The 23281-nt window shown below is 32.5% G+C and overlaps 1 protein-coding gene across 1 annotated transcript in view; it reads right to left on the reverse strand.

The window, feature by feature from the left end:
- The window catches only part of LOC126884214 (zinc finger protein OZF-like), a 55983-nt gene that overhangs the window by 3806 nt on the left and 28896 nt on the right, over positions 1-23281 (reverse strand). The window lies entirely within an intron of this gene.

Consider the following 23281-nt stretch of genomic DNA (forward strand, 5'->3'; position numbering starts at 1 on the left):
AGAGAATTTAAGTTTTCCTAGAAAATGCAAAGTTTTCCCGTTATTTGGTTTTGAATATTTCAAATTATGCATTTGACGAGAAAAGCCAAAGTTTAACATGCCGTATCTCGGTTTGTATTGGTCTTAAAGATATTATAGAAAAAGAATTTAGTTTGTGTTACTAAAAGATACAATTTTGTTATCTGCAGTTATTTTGATTAAATGCATATTTTTCGAGGTATTCTCAAAAAACCCTCTAAAAAAGTCGATTTTTTCGACGAAAAACTGTTACTTTGAAGCGCGAATAACTCGAAAAATATTAGTTTTACGAAGAAAATGTAAAACATATTTTTTTCTTAAAATCACTTTTTACATCGATTAACATGGTTAAAATGTAATGAAAAATTTCCACCCCCGAGATGGGGTGGCAACCACCCCCAAAGTTTTAGCGTACAGCGGCATGATATAGAAAATGATCCTTGGACTATTCCCTACCTTCTGTGAAAACTTCCAAGTAAATCCATGCTGGACGAAAAAATTGCGAGCCAAAATGCTTCGTTTCCTCGACTAATTATTCACTTCTACATATTGTAAAATATTATTTGTTTAAAATTACATTTCGAATAAACTTCCTTTATTTAATTTTCATCTCTATTTTCTTTTATTATACAATTTAAACATCAGTAAACAATGTATTACAAATAATTGGATATGCGGACGATATAACCATAGTAGCAACAGATAAAAGGGTATTAAAGAAAACCTTCCAAGAAATAGAAAACGAATCCAAACTGAGAGGACTGGAAATAAATGAAAACAGAACAAAATGCATGAATGTAAGTAAAAAAAAGAAGACGCAACTGACAGAAATGGCAATAGACGCACACAGCTTCGAAGAGGTTGAAACATTCAAATATTTGGGAGTATTATTCAACAGAAGAAATGAAAGTGTAGATTTGAAAAGAAGAATTCAAGCAGGAAACAAAGCATTCTACAGAAAAAAAAACAGTGCTGTTAATTTCCCTATCATCGTCCATTTCCAAGTTTCTCATTGGTTCTTGTTCTGTTGTTAAGTATTCGGTATTTTCTAGGTTTATTTCCAGTCCATTTTTTGTGTATTCCTCTTCTAATTTTCGTAGCATAAGGGACAGATCTTCTTCATCTCTCGAGCCGTTGGAGACTTGTATCTATTCTTGTCACTCTGCAGCTTCTTATCATGAACTCCATTTCAGTTGCTGTAATTTTGGACCTATTTCGTTTGTTTATTACCCAATTCTCTGCTCCATAGTCATTATACTACATACCAAACCAAGGTGTTGTATATTCACTTTTTTGTATTTCTGGTAATCTGTCTATCTTACAGTACCCCTTTCATTTGTTTAATACATGTTATTGTCTGCGCTAATCTGCTCGTTATCTCTTGATTGGTGGTTCCATTCCTTGAGGGTATGAATCCTAAGTATTTGAATTTTTCAGTGCTGTTAATAGTCTAAGAGATAGTGAACCCTCTGACTAACGGTCGTATTGTAAGGTTAGAAATTTTTCTAGTGATAATTCATAGCACACTAAGGCTAAAAACCATGACCTGGCAGGCCTCAGCGGTGCACGTGTATCTACCAGGTGAATCGAAAAGTGCAAAGGACATCGCACACATCTTATGGAAAATATAATGTCACTCAAATTCAATAAAATTTATACGAATAGATTCGTTTTAAATTAACGGTCAAATCTTATCATTGCGCCAACTCTATATTTTCAATAATAAGAGCAGAAATTGATATAAATAAATCTGAAATCAAATGGATACGTACATAAGTTAGAGAGAGAAAAAATATTTTAAAACACCCAAATTGTCGGTACTCCATAAATCAGAGGATTAGTTTCACTAATTCGCTTAGGCCCAGCGGGGGGTTTAAGCTCTTTTGAATAGCACCCAGAGCAATAGTGATGGTAACTGACACTTTTACTGACTCAAAAAATGTGATTTCGATAAACTTTAATTGCAATTTGCGCCGTAAATAATCATAATTAAGAGTTGGCGCAATGATAAGATTTGACCGTTAATTTAAAACGAATCTATTCGTATAAATTTTATTGAATTTGAGTGACATTATATTTTCCATAAGATGTGTGCGATGTACTTTAGTGGGTAAAATAAACTTTCTCCTGTAAAGTTTAAATTTAAGTATGTGTTTGAGTAAGTCATTTAGAAGAAATGTGTACAATGACAGGCGATTCTGAAGAGCATAAGACCTTGCCAGGCGAGGGGAAAGATTAGGGGTTTTTCCTAAAATTAGTCTTTTAGCATCGAACAAATTTTTTTTAGGTTTTTTGAATCATTCCAAACAAAAAACGTATTTAGTGATTTTTCTCTTAAGTTAATAGTTTTTGTTATATAAGCGATTGAAAATTTTGAAAATTGCGAAATCGGCCATTTTTAACCCTAAATCGGACATTTATCTAAAAATTTCAATGTTGCCAAGGTACGTAGATATTCTTTAAACATTTATTGATGAAATCCCAAAGAGTTTTTTGCAATAAAATATCGAAAACCCCTTTGTTTTTTAATTGCTAATCAAGCGGGTGCGACACTGTAGTAAGTGAGGACGTTTGAGTTTGCATAAATTCATTATCTCGAGAATGGGCAAATTTCAAGAGAAATCCTCAGACAGGTCGATTTTTATTTTTGAATTAGGACTTTTTGGCATATATATAATACTAGTGACGTCATCCATCTGGGCGTGATGACGTAATCGATGATTTTTTTAAATAAGAGTAGGGGTTGTGTGATAGCTCATTTGAAAGGTTATTTAATTCTCTATTCATTAATATAAACATTAACATAATTATTTATACAGGGTGTACAAAAAAATGTTTTCTTCTATTTGTCAAATTTAATCAAAGGTAATTTAATAAAAAAAATTTTTTGTACACCCTATATAAATAATTATGTTAATGTTTATATTAGTGAATAGAGAATTCGATAACCTTTCAAATGAGCTATCACACAACCCCTACTCGTATTTAAAAAAATCATCGATTACGTCATCACGCCCAGATGGATGACGTCACTAGTATTAAATATATGCCAAAAAGTCCTAATTCAAAAATAAAAATCGACCTGTCTGAGGATTTCTCTTGAAATTTGTCCATTCTCGAGATAATGAATTTATGCAAACTCAAACGTCCTCACTTATACTACAGTGTCGCACCCGCTTGATTAGTAATTAAAAAAACAAAGGGGTTTTCGATATTTTATTGCAAAAAACTCTTCGGGATTTCATCAATAAATGTTTAAAGAATATCTACGTACCTTGGCAACATTGAAATTTTTAGATAAATGTCCGATTTAGGGTTAAAAATGGCCGATTTCGCTATTTTCAAAATTTTCAATCGCTTATATAACAAAAATTATTAACTTAAGAGAAAAATCACTAAAGACCTTTTTTGTTTGGAATGATTCAAAAAACCTAAAAAAAAAATTGTTCGATGAAAATAGAATAATTTTAGGAGAAACCCCTAATCTTTCCCCTCGCCTGGCAAGGTCTTATGCTCTTCAGAATCGCCTGTCATTGTACACATTTCTTCTAAATGACTTACTCAAACACATACTTAAATTTAAACCTTACAGGAGAAAGTTTATTTTACCCCCTAAATTTGCACTTTTCGATTCACCTGGTAGATACACGTGCACCGCTGAGGCCTGCCAGTGTATGGTTTTTAGCCTTGGTGTACTATGGATTATCACTAGAAAAATTTCTAGCCTTACAAGACGACCGTTAGTCGAAGAGTTCACTAGCTCTTAGACTATAATTTCCCTATCATCGTCCATTTCCAAGTTTCTCACTGGTATTTGTTCTGCTGTTAAGTATTCGGTATTTTCTAGGTTTATTTCCAGTCCATTTTTTGTGTATTCCTCTTCTAATTTTCGGAGCATATGGGACAGATCTTCTTCATCTCTTGAGCCGTTACCACTTGGTCATCTTCAAAACTTAATGGTCATGTGTACAAGAAGTTGTCCTGGATTGGTATATATTGATAATTATATTGATTCGTATAATTTGATTTTTCTTATTAATTCTGTTCCATTATGTTCCATGTTCTTGAACTCCTAAGTGGAGCATAGAGCTTCAGTGAAAACGCGCCATCGGGTTCTATTCTGCGGTAGGGCCTTCACCTCATTCCAAGACTTTCCTTGACTTCTTATCTCGTCCATGATGGATCTTCTCAAAGTTTGTACTGGGCGACCTCTTTTTCTTTTTCCTTGGGGATTCCACTCTAGGGCAGTTTTTGCAATACTGGAACTATCTTTTCGGAGTGTGTGACCTATCACCCCCACTTTCTGGATTTTATTTCATTTTCTACCCTCTTTTGTTGGGTCAGGTGTAGCAGATCTTCGTTTCTGACAGTGTTTGGCCAGAAAATACGGACAATTCTTCGTAGAAATTTGTTAACAAAGACCTGCAATTTGTCTGTAAGGGATTGTGTCACTTTCCAGGTTTCACATCCATAGAGTAGAATAGACATAACATTTGACTGGAATATTCGGATATTTGTCCTTGTAGTATATTCCCCAGACCTTCAAACAGGGTTAAGCATGCTGAATGCTTGTTGAGCTTTTCGTATCCTCATACGAATATCGTTTTCTGTACCTCCGCTATCTGTTATGACACTTCCAAGGTACGTGAAGTTTTCCACATTTTCAATCTGCATGTTGTCGATATTAAATAGCGTATTGTTCCTTGCATTTATTCTCATGGATTTGGTTTTAATAATATTGATTTTTAAACCTATTTTATTGGCCTCAGTGGATAGTGTTTCCAATTTGTCGGCCACATCCTGGAACCTTTGTCCTAACAGGCAGATATCGTCGGCGTATTCTAGATCACTTAGGCGTGTGGTTAATGTCCATTGTATCCCTTTTGTGTCGAAGTCTAGTTTGGAGAAAACATAGTCTAGAGCTATGTTAAACAGAAACGGAGAAAGCACACATCCCTGTCTGACTCCAGTAAGTACGTCAAATTCGTCACTGTTGATCCCATTGTGTGTCACGCTGTAAGTCGCCTCAGTGTACAGTGACTTTATAATCGAAATTATTTTATGAGAAATGTTTCTTAGCTCTAAAATTTTCCATATAGCAGCACGAGATAGGCTGTCAAAGACACGTTCGAAATCAACAAAAACCATGTATAGAGGTGTGTTCCATTCAACCGATTGTTCCATTATTACCCTCACAGTATTAATGTGATCTATGCAGGAAGATTCTGGTCTAAAACCTGCTTGGTTTGCTCGAAATTCAACCTTGTTTGTTAATCTTTTATGTATGATGGTCGTAAAATTTTTATTTATGATGGTAAGCAAGGTTATTTCCTCTCCAATTTTTTCACAGTGTGAGGTTGCCCTTTTTTGGAAGCTTGATAATGTTACCTTTTTTCCAGCCCGCTGGAATGCGGTTTGTTTCCCACACCTCTCGGATTATGGGGAGCAAAAGTTCAGCGGTTAGATGCGGGTCAGTTTTAAGTAGTTCGGCAGCAATGTTATCGATTCCCGGGGACCTGTTATTTCTCAGAGATTTGATAGCTGCTATTATCTCCGTTTTGGAAGGGGAGTTGAATGAGTTTGTCACTCATGCATTGAAGTACCTTATTCTTATTAACTCTTTGTACCCATAGAATTCCCAGCATCCGCCTCTAGACATCTATTCTTTTTTCTGTTTAAAAAAACAGTGTTTTTGTTATGTATCTTTTTGTGCAATTTAAAACAATTAGATGTCCACAACTACACCTAAATAATTCATCTATCTATACCAATAAATACAGAAGTAAAGTAGCTGGGTCTTCATCTAGACGAAAAACTTACTTGGAAATCACATATTGTAGCCAAACGACAACACGTCAACCTAAAAGTTAAAAATACGAGCTGGCTAATCAACAGAAGATCGCAACTTTCATTAGAAAACAAACTGAACATCTATAAAACAATACTCAAACTAGTGTGGACATATGGAATCGAGCGTGGGGCTGTAGCAAACCATCCAACACCAAAATACTGCAGACATTCCAGTCAAAGACTATTCGTATGTAAGCTAAAGCCCCATAGTATGTGTCAAACCAAACCCTTCATGCAGACCTCAACATTCTTTTCATCGATGATGTGATCGCCGACCACTCCAGAAGATACATGAATCACAGCACAAACCATGCAAACCATCTCATGGATGAACTATTCAAACCTCCTATGATTGACAGATGCCGAAAAAAACTTTAGCCAGAAGACCTAGCTGATAAGTGAATTCCAGAGTCAACAATGGATGATACCTGCCACAACTTATATCATATTTACTTATTATTTTAGTGAAGTAGATTGTAAATTAGTTATGAACAAATAAATAAAAAAGCTAGTTTGAACTTACATTTATTTTTTCTGTTAGATATCTTTTTATATCAGGTACATGTGTCATATATAAAAATATATATTTCGATTATCTGTGCCATGTCTGGTCCCGTAGTGCACGTTTACTTTTTGTGATACTATGTATAAATTGCACTCTTATATCTGCCCAATTTTTAAATCAGGTAATAAACAAGACATAACAAATTATCAAAGCGTTTGTAAACAATCCTCTATACCAAAACTTTTTGATAGACTAATGCACGATCAATTAAAATTTTATTGTAAAGAGCGTCCAATACACAATCAACATGGATTTTCTCAGAATAAATCAACGGTAACAAATTTAGTACTCTTTGAACAAAAAAAATATTAAACGCGTTGGAGAATAAAAGTGAGATGGATACTATTTATACTGACTTCTCCAAGGAATTTGACAGAGTAGATCATAACATCTTATTAGGAAAATTAAATGCTTTTGGCTTCAGTCATCAATCCTTACAATGGTTCAATACCTTTTTAAGAGACCGCACACGGCAGTTGAGAATAGGTTGTTTTAATTCAAATATAATTCATGTGACCTCAAGAGTACCCCACGGAGCTCACTGTTCATCTTTGTGATTTAATATATTTATGAACGATATATCAGAGTGTTTTAGAAGTTGCGATTTCCTGATGTTTGCAGATGATTTGAAATTATTTAAATCCGTAGATTCAAATGTTGATGTAACATTAATTTAAGAAGATTTAGACCGGTTGAGTATTTGGTGTGAGAATAATATTTTGCATTTAAGTGTTGCTAAATGCTGCTATATAAGCTTTTTTAGAGGTAATAAAAATATTATACTTCTTACACAATTAACGAAATTAACAATGCTATATAAGCTTTTTTAGAGGTAATAAAAAATATTATACTTCTTACACAATTAACGAAAATGAATTGTCTTATGTTAAAACAATAAAAGACTTAGGAGTCACATTTGATGAGCAGTTGCGTTTTGTGCAACATATAAAAATAATGTAACAGTAAATGCATTAAAATGTTTGGGCTTTATCGGTATATTATGCTTTGGTTGTATCTAAAGTGGAATATGCATATATTGTATGGTCTCCACAATACCAAGCTCATTCTAAGTTGGAGAGATTGCAGAATGAATTTTTGAGATATTGTGCATACCAATTAAACATAAGCATTACTAATCATGATTAAACCTATATTTTAAAAACACTCAACATGAATTTATTAAAAACTCGACGAGATAACTCTGATTTGGTATTTGTGTTTAAATTAATAAATGGTTTAATTTGTTGTTCTGAACTTCTCCAATCTATTAATTTATATGTTCCCTCCAGAAGTCTCAGATATGTTGATTTGTTTTATATACCTTTTCATCGAACAAACTATGGTATGCATCCGCCCATTGAGCGAACACTAAAAATTATAAACGAGAATAACTTGGAAATATTTGATGTCTCCTTGACTACTTTTAAGAATCGGATTAAAAGAGCTTGACAGGTACTTTTTTGTTTATTTTAACTGATTTGTAACTGATAGTAACTCAGTTTATGCAAATTTTCAGTTACAAGGTCCTGCCTTTCCGCCGTCGATATTCAAGCTCTACTATGAGTACAAGTGAGTATACAATCTTCTACTATGAGTACTTTTATTTATTTTTCTTATTCACGGGCAAACCCATTTTACAAAATAAGTAGGTATAATTTACAAGAAGTAAAATTTAAAACATACAATTAAAACGTTAATTATTTAAAACAATATAAAACATTTAGAAGCTAAGTTACAAAACAATAAAATTGAAAGTACACAGACAAATAATATAAAATCAAGCAAACCTAAAAGCTAGATACCTATACAGGGTGACTCACCACTTACAACGAAATGGTGTAAAAATTTGAAAAAAATTTAAATTGAATACTTTGTAAGTTGATAAAAGCTACATTTTAAAATTATTTTGAAATATACAGGGTGTCCCAATAAATGGCGGCGTATCAAAGTTATATTTTTTCTTATGGAACACCCTGTATTTTATTGTATTTTTAATTGTCCGCAAAAAATAAGGTATAGTTTCATAAAGCTTCCCTATACCTATGTACAGAGTGTTCTGAGTTATGTTGACTTTTTTTAAAATGTAAAGTTTTAAAAGAAGGCTTATTCTCAACTTATTTAAGAAATTATAAAAACATTACTTTTACATCTGAATAGTTGGATATTGGTTGAATGTAGTCCATGATTAATTATTACACATTTATCTACAGGGTGTTCCAAATTTACAGTTTCATTATTGGAGTATTCAATGTGTCATATGATGCTTATTTTAAATGGAACACCATGTATATTAATAAATAATTATACTAAACAAATTTATCTCTTTCGAATGGTATATGGATGTATACCTAGGTATACCTAGGTGTCATAGTTTTTGCGTAATTTACAATTATTTAAATTCTTATTCTGTAAATCGATTTTAAAACAAAAGGTGTAGTTAATTAATGTCATTGTATGACATTGTCAGTTTATGACAGTACGGTCTGGTAATTATCAAAACTATAAACATCCGTGTATGATATTCAATTTTTTTTTACTTAAAAATTGTTCCTAAAAATGAATAATCACGGTATCTATGAAAGAGTAGACAATGCTACTTTGCATTGGGGAATATTTTTAAAATTATCTCGTAGCTTCTAAAGTTTACGCTTAAAAGTATCCTGATAGAAGACACCCAAAAAAGGACGTTTTTGAGAGATTTCTCGATAGATTCCGTGCTACTGGTAATATTGCATAGGTACGAAAAGTTAAATAAAAATAAACCATTTATTTTTGATGAAGTCAACGAACTTGACGTCCTGATTTCTGTTACGGAAAACCCACATACTAGTACGAGAAAAATTTTGGGTCAATTGGAAATCAGTCAAACGAGTGTATGTAGAATACATAAGAAAAACCACTACCATCTGTATAAAACTCAACTACACCAGCATTCGACAGAACAGGAACGTTTCGTTTATAGACTTTAGAATTTGAAGAAAGTCCTGATTTTTTTTAAGAATGTATTGTGTACAGACGAATCTACCTAGTTTTCATAATAATCGTCTAGTTAATAGACATAGCTTTCATTTTATTATGATACGGTAAACAAACATGTTACTGTTGATCACCAATACCGATGAAGTGTTAATGTTTGGGGCAGTAGTCTCAGCGAGTACGTTATCCACCCGTATTTTTTTGACGAAAATCTGAATGGAGCAACTTTTTTAAATTTCTTAAAATAAGTTTTTTGGATCCTGGTTAAAACCTTTTAAAACCTTCCACTTAGCGTGCGAACAAACATGTGGTTCCAATTGGACGGAGCTCCTGCTTATTTTTGACGTGATGTTAAGAACAACCTCAACATAAAATTTAGAAATAAATGGATAGATAGATTCGGTCCATATATTTGGCCACCTAGATCACCAGGATTGACCAAGATGAATTTTTTAAATGGGGTTATATTAAAAATATTGTAAATGCTACACTTCCTACCCTACTACTTCAGATGACATTTTTATGAAATTAAGAATTTCGAACGCTGTTGAGTCTTTAACACCAGCTATGTTAAATAATGTAAACAAATCATTAAAAATCGCTTGTTGTATAAACATTTTGAACATGTATTACATAACTGATAATTTTTTACTTATACATAGTAAGTTGTGGTTCATTATGTATTTAGTTATTTTCAATAACGAAATAGTACATTGTTTACCGGGTAGGAAAAGCTTAACATTCCTGGACGACTGTGAAGATTGCTAAGTCGAGGCGCAAGCCGAGACTTAGCAACACAGAGTCCAGGAATGTGGCTTTTCCTACGAGGTAAACATACTATTTTTCCGCAAATCGTTTAAAATTCGACAGATATTGATTGATTTAAAAAAAACGCGATAATTTTATTCCCAAATAAATGGTGCTTTGAAATTCATAATAAAATTACTTGGGTTACTATGGAAACGTATTGAGGTTGACTTTTGTGTTTTCTATCATTTATGTAGAACACTAACAACTGTACGGAAATATCATTTCCTTACAGTAAGGAAATGACATTTCCTTACAGTAAGGAAGTCCTGACTTTTTCTTCAAGAAATTTTGACAGGAATGTCAAAATTTCCTGGCGATTTGCGGAAAAAATTTATTTTACAAATCAGCAAATAAAAATATACCTTACCTACATATTTATTTACAACTACACTCTATAACAACTATGCCAAGATGATGGGTTTAAAAATCGAGAGTGACTATAAATATTTTTAAAATCGATGTACCGTTTAAGAAAATTGTAAATTACCCAAAAACTATGACTCCTAGTTATAGAACATCTATATACCATTCAAAAGAGGAACCTGTGTTTAGTATAATCATTGATTAATATACATGGTGTTCTAATAAAATAACCGTCATATTATGCCACATTTAATAATCTAATAATGAAACTGTAAATTTTGAACACCCTGTAAATAAATGTGTGATAATCAATCATGGAATGCATTAATTATAAGATAATTACCAGACCGTATTGTCATAAAATGACAATGTCATACAATGACATTAATTAACTTCATCTTTTGTTTTAAAATCGATTTACAAATTAAGAATTTAAATAATTGTAAATTACGCAAAAACTATGAGACCTAGGTATAGGACATCCATATACCATTCGAAAGAGGTAAATTTGTTTAGTATAATTATTTATTGATATACATGGTCATATCATCATTCTCTTTGCCTTACCTCTATGCGGGGTCGGCTTCCCTAATTGCATTTCTCCACACAATTCTATCTTGGGTCATATCAATGTCAATCCCCTTTACAAACATGTCCTGCCTTATCGTCTCCCCCCAGGTCTTCTTTGGTCTTCCTCTCCTACTCCTTCCAGGAATCTGCACTTCAGCTATTCCTCGTATTGGGTGATTAACGTCTCGAAGTTGAACATGACCAAACCATCTTAACCTATGCTCCCTCATTTTGGCATCAATTGGTGCGACACCTAGACTTCCCCTAATATACTCATTTCTAATTTTATCCTTCTTTGTCACCCCACTCATCCATCTAAGCATTCTCATTTCCGCCACATGCATTCGTTGTTCCTCTTTCTTCTTCACTGCCCAACATTCAGTTCCGTACATCATAGCCGGTCTTATGGCTGTTTTATAGAATTTTCCCTTCAGCTTCATTGGAATTTTTCTGTCACACAACACACCACTCGCTTCTTTCCACTTCATCCATCCAGCCCTAATTCTACTGCATGCATCTCCATCTATTTCTCCATTACTCTGTAATACCGATCCCAGGTACTTAAAACTATTGCTTTTTACAATCAGTTCACCATCCAAAGATACCATTTTATTTGTAGTGACTCCATCTTTAAATGAACATTCCAAATACTCTGTTTTTGTCCTACTAAGTTTTAAACCTTTTTCCTCCAGAGTTTGCCTCCACTGTTCCAGTTTTTGTTCTAAGTCTCTTTCACTATTTCCTACTAACACGACATCATCAGCATACATTAAGCACCATGGAATGTTACCCTGTAGTTTCGCTGTTATCTGGTCCAAAACTAATGAGAATAAAGACGGACTAAGCACAGAGCCTTGGTGCAATCCTACTTTCAGATGGAATTTATCAGTCTCTCCCACACCTGTCCTAACACTAGTCGTTACTCCCTCATACATATCCTCACAATCTTTACATATTCACCAGGGACTCCTTTCTTATTGAGTGCCCACCACAGAATCTCTCGAGGAACTCTATCATATGCTTTCTCAAGATCAATGAATACCATATGAACGTTTGTTTCTTTACTCCTGTATTTTTCCATCAACTGCCTTATAATGATATACATAATGTATTGATATACATGGTATTCCATTTAAAATAAGTATCATATGACACATTGAATACTTCAATAATGAAACTGTAAATTTTGAACACCCTGTAGACAAATGTGTAATAATTAATCATGGAATACATTCAACCAATATCCAACTATTTATGTGTAAAAGTAATATTTTTATAATTTCTTAAATAACTTGAGAATAAGCCTTCTTTTAAAACTTTACATTTTAAGAAAAGTCAACATAACTCAGAACACTCTGTACGTAGGTATAGGGAAGCCTTATGAAACTATACCTTATTTTTTGGGGACAATTACAAAATGCAATAAAATACAGGGTGTTCCATAAGAAAATATGAAACTTTGATACACCGCCATTTATTGGGATACCCTGTATATTTCAAAATAATTTTAAAATGTAGCTTTTATCAGCTTACAGACTATTCATTTAAAATTTTTTTCAAATCGTTTACCATTTCGCTGTAATCTTCCGTCCCGTTAGTGGTGACTCATATCTCATAATAATTGACGTCAAGTGATATTTGACAACTTTTATGGTATTTATTCTCTAACATTTAAGTTAATAAACATGTTAAATTATGTAAATACATAAAATAAATAAGTTAATAAACATAAATTAAGTAAATACATACATATTTATAAACATGTTAAATTATGTAAATACAAGTTGTAAACGTAATATGTACTAAATAGGCATAATACATTTTCAAGTACCTACAAGCATATTTTTGAAGTTTTTTATGAATTTTCAACAAAGATATTATTGATTGAAATCTTGAAAATTGACTTGAAATAAAAATCAAAAAAATATCCATTTTTTATCGCCATACAAATTTTTATCCTTTAAAGTAACGTTGTGCAATTTTAAATCTAAATGTTAAGGTGATACAGTAGCGATCAACAGGTAGCCAAAGCCGCAAAAGATTGCGGCTGTAATTTTGAATATTTTTTCGAGATATTTGGCACACGTATTCGTAATATAATAAAGAATGGCGGCACAGAGCCCAATTTGAAAAATATATTAATATGTGGAAATTACTCTGTAATTAAATACAATATTAAAAAAACGAGCCTGTACCGCCATTAAGAAGAACAAAAAAATACACTTTCCTCAAATAAACTTTTTTATCCGATGCCTAGATTTTGTGTCATTTTGGAACTACTAATGAAATAAAAAATTTTAGTAGTTCCAAAATGACACAAAATCTAGACATCGGATAAAAAAGTTTATTTGAAGAAAGTGTATTTTTTGTTCTTCTTAATGGCGGTACAGGCTCGTTTTTTTAATATTGTATTTAATTACAGAGTAATTTCCACATATTTAATATATTTTTCAAATTGGGCTCTGTATCGCCATTCTTTATTATATTACGAATACGTGTGCCAAATATCTCGAAAAAATATTCAAAATTACAGCCGCAATCTTGGAACGCGTTTTCGCTACCTGTTGATCGCTACTGTTTACTCTTAATTAGCCATCTTAAAAGGTAAATCTAATAGCCCAGTAAATGAACGGGAAATTTGGCGATACCGTGTAATTTTCAGGGACAACTCCGAATTGCATGAAAATTTGGATTTAGGTTATAGCCAGGGAGGTAGTGTCAAATTTGACCGGAGCATTTTAGCATGGCTGGTTTCTTATTATTTAGGTAGGTGTTCCAAAGCTTATTAACAAATGATGTGTCAGCTGGACCAAAACCGGGGATTTTAGTCAAGAAAAGATGAAACATGAAAGTTGATGGATCAACGCTACAGCTTAAATGTGAAATATTTATATACGTTACTCAGAACATTCAATAGACTTGCTTACTTGGCTCCTACGTTTCACTCAGGAGATCGGGGTTCAAATCCTGGCGCGGAAATTTTTTTTTTTTTAAATTGACATTTTATTTTGAAAAATACTTATTTTTATAATACCACGTTTTTATTATTTATACGAGACAATATAAAAAAATCTGTATGTCTTTTATAGAATCGCAAACTATGCATTTTTGGTCATAATATTATGATTGATCTTAATAAGCAAATTTGTTGTACATGAACCCCTGAAGGTTCCTGAGTTGGTAAGACCAACAATCTAAGTGAAAAGGGAGATATTATTTGTTATTTTTTTGGACAAACTGTTTTTTCTTAATTTTATATGTTGTAGAACCGAAAGATACAACCCTAAATTTTCACTTTTCTATCACCAACCCCCATGTTTTAATAGCAATCTAAATATTTCCCTATTCTCTATAATATATAAAAATGAATGTTTGTCTGTACCTATGTCCCTTATAGAATCGTAAACTATGCATTTGGTAGAAAAAAGTATGGGTACGCAATATTTTTTAGTATTTTTTGGCTTTCTGGTAATTTTAGGTATTAAACATTTAATTCAAACATTATTTAGTTTTAAGGCGGTACGAAGCTTGCCGGGTCAGCTAGTTAATAATAAAAAAGTATTAATTCTTTTAACTCTATTAATTATTATTAAGTATATATTATTAAGTATTAACTCCTTCCTGGGTTCATGTAAGTACAAAAACTTTGCTTGAGGTCATCATATGATTAAATGCATAGTTTACGATTCTATAAGGGACATACAGACAAAAATTCATTTTTATATGTTATAGAGAACAGGAAAATAATTAGATTGCTATTAAAAAAATGGGGGTTGTTGATAGAAAAGTGAAAAATTATTGTTGTATGTATCTTTTGGTTTTACATCACATAAAATTATGCAAAAAACAGTTTGTCTAAAAAGATAAAAAAATGTCGGGAGGGGGGTGGGGAGGCCAACCCCCTTTTTCACTTAGATTGGTCGTACTAACTCAGGAAGCTTCAGGGGTTCATGTACAACCATTTTGCTTATTAAGGTCAATCATAATATTTATGATCAAATGTATATATGCTATTTCATAAGTTCTATGCATAATTCTATAAAAGACATACAGATTTTTTTATATTGTCTCGTATAAATAATAAAAACGTGGTATTATAAAAATAAATATTTTTCAAAATAAAATGTCAATTTAAAAAACAAAAAGAATTTTCCGCGCCAGGATTTGAACCCCGATCTCCTGAGTGAAAGGTTGGTACCAAGTAAGCAAGTCCATTAAATGTTCTGAGTAACGTATATAAATACTTGACATTTAAGCTGTAGCGTTGGTCCATCAACTTTCATGTTTCACCTTTTCTTGACTAAAATCCCCGGTTTTGGGCCAGCTGACACATCATTTGTTAATAAGCTTTGGAACACCTACCTAAATAATAAGAAACCAGCCATGCTAAAATGCTCCGGTCAAATTTGACACTACCTCCCTGGCTATTATACTTACCCTCCACTTCAAAGTTGAAATTGTGCCGTTGGTTGCTTTTACTTGGGGGTGACAGTGACCCAACTCGGGGGTGAAAAACATACGTTCAAGATAAGACCGGAAATGGATAAATTGACTGATTTGAAGCAACTTTTGTTCTATAGAGTTTTTTACTTAATTCAATACTTTTCGAGTTATTTGCCATTGAAAATGTTGATTTTTCGACAAAAAAACTACGTTTTCAGACGGTTTTTCGCAAATAACTCAAAAAGTAAATATATTATCAAAAAAAAATATCCTTAGCAAAAATGTAGCTTATAAAAAACCCAAAAAATGGTGTATCAGTAATGTCTATCAATCAAATAAAAACAAAGTTGTAGCTCATGAAAAATACGTTCTTATTCGTCTAATTCCAAATCGAATATTTCAAGGTGAAATCACCGAAAAATTAAGCACTTTTCGGGAAAAAGCCATTTAAACTTTTTTAAAGTGTTTATAAAAAGCTTTGTTTTAATTGTTAACAAAAGTTTTAGCATTAAAAATAAGCGAGTTACGCTCCAAATAAAGTTGGCCCTCTTTTTTTTGTAAAATATCATGAAAATCTCGCCGTGTTTAGCTCCCCAAATGATATTAATCGCTACCGCTTTACAAACAATTTACTTACCTATATATTTTTTATATGATCTGTCAGTCTCACCGATTTAAAGTGTTTATTTTTGAAAGGGTTATAATTGAGAAAGCTTGAATGGGTCACTAATCACGAGTGTATGCAAATTTTGAACAGCCATATCTTAACCAATTTTTGTCTTACGGAGAAACAAAATAAAACTAGCATATTTACAATAGTAACACCTACATTTTTTTACTCTTTAAGATTTTTCTTATCACTAATACTTTTTAAGTTATTTTGAAAAAATAAAATTTTTCAAAAATTTTTAGAATTTTTTTTTTACTATAAAACCAAATGTTTTCAAAAATAAGCACTTCAAACCAATCAAACTTACAGATCATCTAAACAATACACATACAGTTTATTTATTTATGTATTTATCCACGGGAAAACCCCATTAACAGTAAAAATACAATAAACACAATAAAAAAATGAGGTACAATCATTCATTAAAATATAAAAAGTAAAAATAAGAAAAGCAAAGGCTTGAAAAATCACCAGGCAAGATATTCAAAACATAACAGTTAGAAAAATAAAATATAAAATGTACACATGTAACTGAAACAAATCAATAAAATTATACAAAACACAAATACAATAATAAAATACAACAACATTGCAAGATGAAACCTAATTATCACAAGGCAAGAGACCTCCTCAGTTGGCCCAGGCTTATATTAAACAGATCCATATCAAAACCGTTAAGGAAGCACATATATCTATCTAAAGGCATGTTACTACCATAGGATGTTCTGTGAAAGGCTGTGTTAAAGGTAACATTGTAGCGTAAACCTGGATATGGAACAATAAATCTTATACTATCCAACAAACTGGGACAATCAATAAGTCCATTAATGATTTTGAAAACAAAGACACCTCCCAAAATATCACGCCTAACACTAAGGGGAGCTAATGATAAACGTTGCTCAATCCCAGTGTAATCATGGTTCTCATTATAAGTCTGAGTTTTATAAGCACAGTATTTTAGGAACTTATGTTGGACTTTTTCAATAGTGTCAATATGAATTTGATGGTACGGAGACCAAACTACCGAACAATATTCTAATATAGATCTGACTAGACAACAATAGATCAACCTAACAGCATCAATAGAGAAGTATTTAGAGTTTCTTTTAACAAATCCAAGTAATTTAGAAGCTTTTACGGATAATGAATTGATATGTTCGACAAATGAGAGCTTTTCATCCATGATAACACCTAGATCTCTAAAGACGAGACATATCTAAGAGGTTTACTGTCTATGTGATAAGCAGTATCAATTCTGTTTAACTTACGGGAAAAACTAATATAACAACACTTCTCAACACATAACTGAAGATTATTGCAAATGCACCAATCAAATAAGCGATCCATATCAGCCTGTAAAAGTTTCTGATCCTCAATATCATTCACAACTCGCCAAAATTTTACATCATCAGCCAACATTAAACATTTACTATATAAGAAGCAATTAACGATATCATTAACAAATAAGTCAAAAAACAGGGGAGACGTATGCCCACCCTGTGGAACACCAGAACTTACAGTAATAACATCAGAAAAAAGACCACCCACTTTAACTCGTTGGGTACGACCAGATAAAAAGTTTTTAACCCACTCAACAAAATGGACATGAAAACCTATGGATGCCAATTTATTAAGGAGAATTTGGTGATCAACACGATCAAATGCCTTACTGAAATCCGTATAAATAGCATCAATCTGCTTACGATCTTCCATATGCTTTAAGAGATCAGATTGGTAGCAAACTAGATTCGTTACTGTAGATTTTTGTCTGCAAAAACCGTGCTGGGATTCAGAAATCAGACCCCTGCACACCCACAATAGCTGCTTGGCTACCAAACTATCAAAGAGTTTAGGAATTGCGGATTGAATGCATATACTACGATAATTTTCTATGTCATTCTTCTTACCTTTTTTAAATATGGGTACAACAAAACTCTCCTTCCAAGCACCTGGAAATGTAGAAGACTGTAAGGATTTATTAAATAATAACAGTAATGGCCCAACAACAGTGCAGACACATTTTTTTAAAAGGAAATTAGGAACACCATCTGGTCCGCTGGAAGTTTTGTTTGGAAGAGAACATATACCATCAAAAATATCAGTGACAGCAAAGTCAGTGATATTGAAGCAAGCACTGATGTTGCTATCTAAATGTGCACTGGGTAACTTGAGATCGTCATTACTGGGTAAGTAAACAGTCTGAAAGAAATCTTTGAATAAATTAGCAATACCTTGTCCATTAGAAGCTGACCGTTCATTATAAAACATCAAATCAGGAAGGCTGTGACTAGACAGTTTATCCCTAATATATTTCCAAAAAGAATAAGGGTTATTCTGCAATTCAGCATCTAAACCTCTAATATACAGGGAAAAGCATGCATCAGACAACCGTTTACATTCTGATCGGAGACGAGAGAAATTGGAATAATTAACATCAGACCGATTCTTCATGTACAGAGAGTGGGCATACTTCTTTTCTCTCGTCAAACATCTAAGATCATGAGAAAACCACGTAGGAAAAGTAGAAGATCTATAGCGTTTCAAAGGTACAAAAAAAGCGATACCTGTAGCAAGAATTTCATTGAAGACTTGAGTTGATACATTTATGTCGCTATAACCTAAGCATTCCTGCCAATCTATAGCAGCCAAGAAGTTATTAAACTCAAAGTAGTTGCCGTTCTTGAAATCATAGTAGAATTCATCATAGGACAGACATGAAGAGGAGGATGTGTTTAAGGCCATCAAACTAGCTTCATAGCCGAAATGATGTAAACTAGCGTTCAAGAGAGGATCACCCGCCTTTGTGATAACCAAGTCCCTATCGTTAGAGAAAACCAGGTCTAAAAATACATTTGTCATTAGGTAAAGAGTTTAGTTGGTAAAATTTTAGGTAACCATAAGCTTGTGCTACATCAACAGCTGGATCACCTCCTGGACAATGAACTAGGACACCAAACTCATCATTTGACCATACTGCATTTGGTAAGTTGTAATCGCCAAACATGTAAATATTAAGTGATGGATACTGAAGAACAATTTCTTCCATAGATTGGCAGTGCCACATGTATGCTTCCCGGGGAGAATGAGGAGAAATATAAGTACCCCCAATAATAAACTTGGACTTACCAAACTGACACAAAATAAGAAGTTGTTCAATACGGTCTTCATTGATAGAGATATAATGAGATTGCAGCTTGCTCCTAACAAATATCAGGACACCACCTCCATTCAATTTGTCACTAGATTTCAGACTTCTGTCACAACGAAAAACATCAAAACCATCACATCTCAATTCACTGTCCCTGAAGTTATCATTCAAATTACTCTCTACTAGTATGATTATGTCGTATGGACAGCATGACACATTTATTAACAAATCAGAAAGTCTTGTACGCAGGCCACCAACATTCTGATAGTACACTGTTAATGGGTAAGAGCAAGGTTTTTTGGTTTTGATTTGACGACTACTGGCTCACCGTGACGGAACTGGATAGACAAATTCTCCTCACCCGCATTTTCTCTCTCCAATAACGACTTTTTCGCTGCTTTATAAGCCTCTTGTTCCATTTTGGTTTGATCACCAGACATTTTATATCTAGATCCACGAAGCTTATTGCGAGATTTCAGGGCCAATTTTACAGTGTTAGAGTCACAGATAACTTTGACTGGTCTAGCACGATCAGTGACTTTACCAATACGTAGTACATGAGTAATTGTAGATTCTTCATTCTGTATACCAATCATTCGGAAAACCTCATGAACAACATTTTTATCATGGTCAATTCGATCATTTAAAGTGGTGGAATTGGATTCAGGAATATTGTATAATATGAGATTATTAGCTCTAACTAAGCGCTGTTGTACTTCATAGAAAACTGAACTAGTTTTAGTTTCGTTTTTTGTTTGATTTTTTAAATTAGCCAATTCTAGCTCTAATGAACTAATCTTATCTTTCAGTGCTTTAAATAGTCAGTTAAAATAGATGGTAAAGCCAAACGATTAATTTCATTTAGGGTGCTAAATAGAGGGAGGTGTTCACGATTTTTTTTTACTAAAAAAAAGGGGCCAACTTTTTTCCAGTATAACTCGTTTATTTTTGATGCTGTAAACTTTTGTAAAAAACAAATAATAAGCTTTTTTTCAATACTTTCAAAATGTTAAGAACGTTTTCCCGGAAAACGCTTCTTTCTTCGGTGATTTCGCATTGAATTATTCGATTTGGAATTAGATGAATAAAAACGTATTTTTCATGAGCTACAACTTTGCTTCTACTCAATTTGTAGACTTTACTGGTACATCATTTTTTTCGTATTTTTATAGGCTACACTTTTGCTAAAAATATTTTTTTTGATAAAATATTTACTTTTTGAGTTATTTGGGAAAAAACGGTCTGAAAACGTAGTTTTTTTGTCGAAAAATCAACATTTCAAATCGCAAATAACTCGAAAAGTATTGACATACGTAAAAAACTTTATAGAACAAAAGGTGCTTAAAATAAGTCAATTTATCCATTTCCGGCCTTATTTTATACACGTGTTTTTCACCCCACGAGAAGGGGTAAATGTCACCCCCCAAGTAAAAGCAACCAACGGCACAAATTCAACTTTGAAGTGGAGGGTAAGTAGAACCTAAATCCAAATTTTCATGCAATTCGGAGTTGCCCCTGGAAATTACACTCCAAAACGGTCATTTATTGGGCTATAAAAGGAATTTTAATTTAAATGATTATATAAATTTTTGTGACAAAAAATATTTGTTGCTCTCAAAACTTGTATTATTGTATTTTAAAACATATTTTTCTAAATTAAATAATTTGTAATTCACAATGAAAATATATTCACGTTAAAACTGATATTTTTCTAAAGGTATTATGTTTTTTCCGGAATGGGACGTTTCGATGCCGCCGGTTCATCGCCGGCCGTTTCGATGCCGCCGGTTCATCGCCAGTCCATTTAATCGCCGTCATATCTCGCATTTCCTAGAATTCCTAATTAATACTAAAAATAACTAATAATTGTAACTGTCGAAAATTCGGAAATATATCAGATAGCGATTAATTGACTGGCGATGAATCGGCCGGCATCGGCATCGAACTGGCGGCATCGAAACGGCGGCGATGAAACGTCCTAGACCCGTTTTTTCGTACATATTAATGTTTGATAAATGCCCCAAATTATCAATTTAAAAGTTAGTTAATTTAAAAATGTGACATTCTTGTTGCGCGTGCAATTCAAATATGCGCCTCTGTTAAGTACTTTAAAAAGGGCTATAGATTAAAAACGAATCAAGATGCAACCAAAGTTTTGTCAAAATGTTAGGATAAAAGTACCCTGATGATTTTTAAATAAATTTTTTTATTATTGCCTTATTTTCCGAAATACAGTACATTTTACATAATTTTGTGACAAAAAATATTTGTTGCTCTCAAAAATTGTATTAGTATATTTTAAAACATATTTTTCTAAATTAAATAATTTGTAATTCACAATGAAAATATATTCACGTTAAAACTGATATTTTTCTAAAGGTATTATGTTTTTTCGTACATATTAATGTGTGATAAATGCCCCCAAATTAGCAATTTAAAAGTTAGTTAATTTAAAAATGTGACATTCTTGTTGCGCGCGCAATTCAAATAAGCGCCCCTATTAAGTACTTTAAAAAGGGCTATAGATTAAAAACGAATCAAGATGCAAACAAAGTTTTTAGTCAAAATGTTAGGATAAAAGTATCCTGATGATTTTTAAATAAATTTTTTTTATTATTGCCTTATTTTCCGAAATACAGTACTTTTAATGAAAAACCATCCCTTATTTCCCTATTTTTGTAAAATGGAGGGGGTTTAGAATTGTAAACTTTTTTTTATAAAATAATAGACAATTTCAACTACCTGTTCCCAAATTTTCATCCTTCATTTTTTTTGAGGTCAGATTGTTCTTTGATCGGGCTACTATTGCTATTCATACTCTCAGCAATGGGGATACAGTAGATGACCAACGTTTGTATGACTACCAAGATAGGGAAATCAATGTGTTAGAGAGAGAAGTACCTTTCCAATGAGTAAGAGTGAGATAGATGCTGACGTCACAGCGATGGAATAGTGTAGTTATTTTCCACTAGATGGCGCCACCAATCCGCCATTTTTATTCCATTTCAGTATTTTTCCATTTCAATATTTTTCCATTTCAGTATTTTTCCATTTCAGTATTTTTCCATTTCAGTATTTTTCCATTTCAGTATTTTTCCATTTCAGTATTTTTCCATTTCAGTATTTTGTATACAACAGCATGTAAAAAGGCTTTAGTATTTTCAGTCCTATTGGTCAACATGATTATTTAACAGAATAAAATGACACAGAAAAATGAAATTTACCTCTCCGTAGATACGCCACTGCTAATATGGAAAGATATATTGTATTAGAAACTTAATTTAATTTTTATTTAATAGCTAAATGATATATGGAAAAATATTAGAAACTTTGCTTAATAGCAAAGCAATTAGAAGGTAATTTAAAAAATACGTCACACTAATTGATGGAGAAAATACAGTAATTAAAGACCCATTAATATAATTACTGGACTTTGATATAAAAACGAGAAAAGCAGTGAAAATATTATTGTATTCGAGTTTTCGAGATAGTTAAGTACATTTGGTATATTGCAGTCAACATAGCAGTAAGGTGAGTACTATTTTTACTTTATTCTGATTTTTTATTGATATTCGTACCTTATATGCCATTTTTTCTGTTTTATTTTTCTAGTATTTCTTGATATTTATTGCTTCTTATATATGAGAGTTTGCTTCTTTGTTCCTGAAGCTGAACTGATTTTCACGTATCCGTCTATCAATTGCCCATATGTGATAGTTGTATTGCTCTTTGTACATTGTCTCTTTTTTATAAATACACTGCTTCTCCATTCGTCTGGCTTTGTCCAACTTCCATAATTCTACTAAATAAACTGTTGGCCAACTTGTTTCTGTCTTTCTCAGAAATATCATCCGACAGCTCTTCCTTT

This window comes from Diabrotica virgifera, chromosome 5 (genome assembly GCF_917563875.1).
Source record: "Diabrotica virgifera virgifera chromosome 5, PGI_DIABVI_V3a".
Lineage (NCBI taxonomy): Eukaryota > Metazoa > Arthropoda > Insecta > Coleoptera > Chrysomelidae > Diabrotica > Diabrotica virgifera.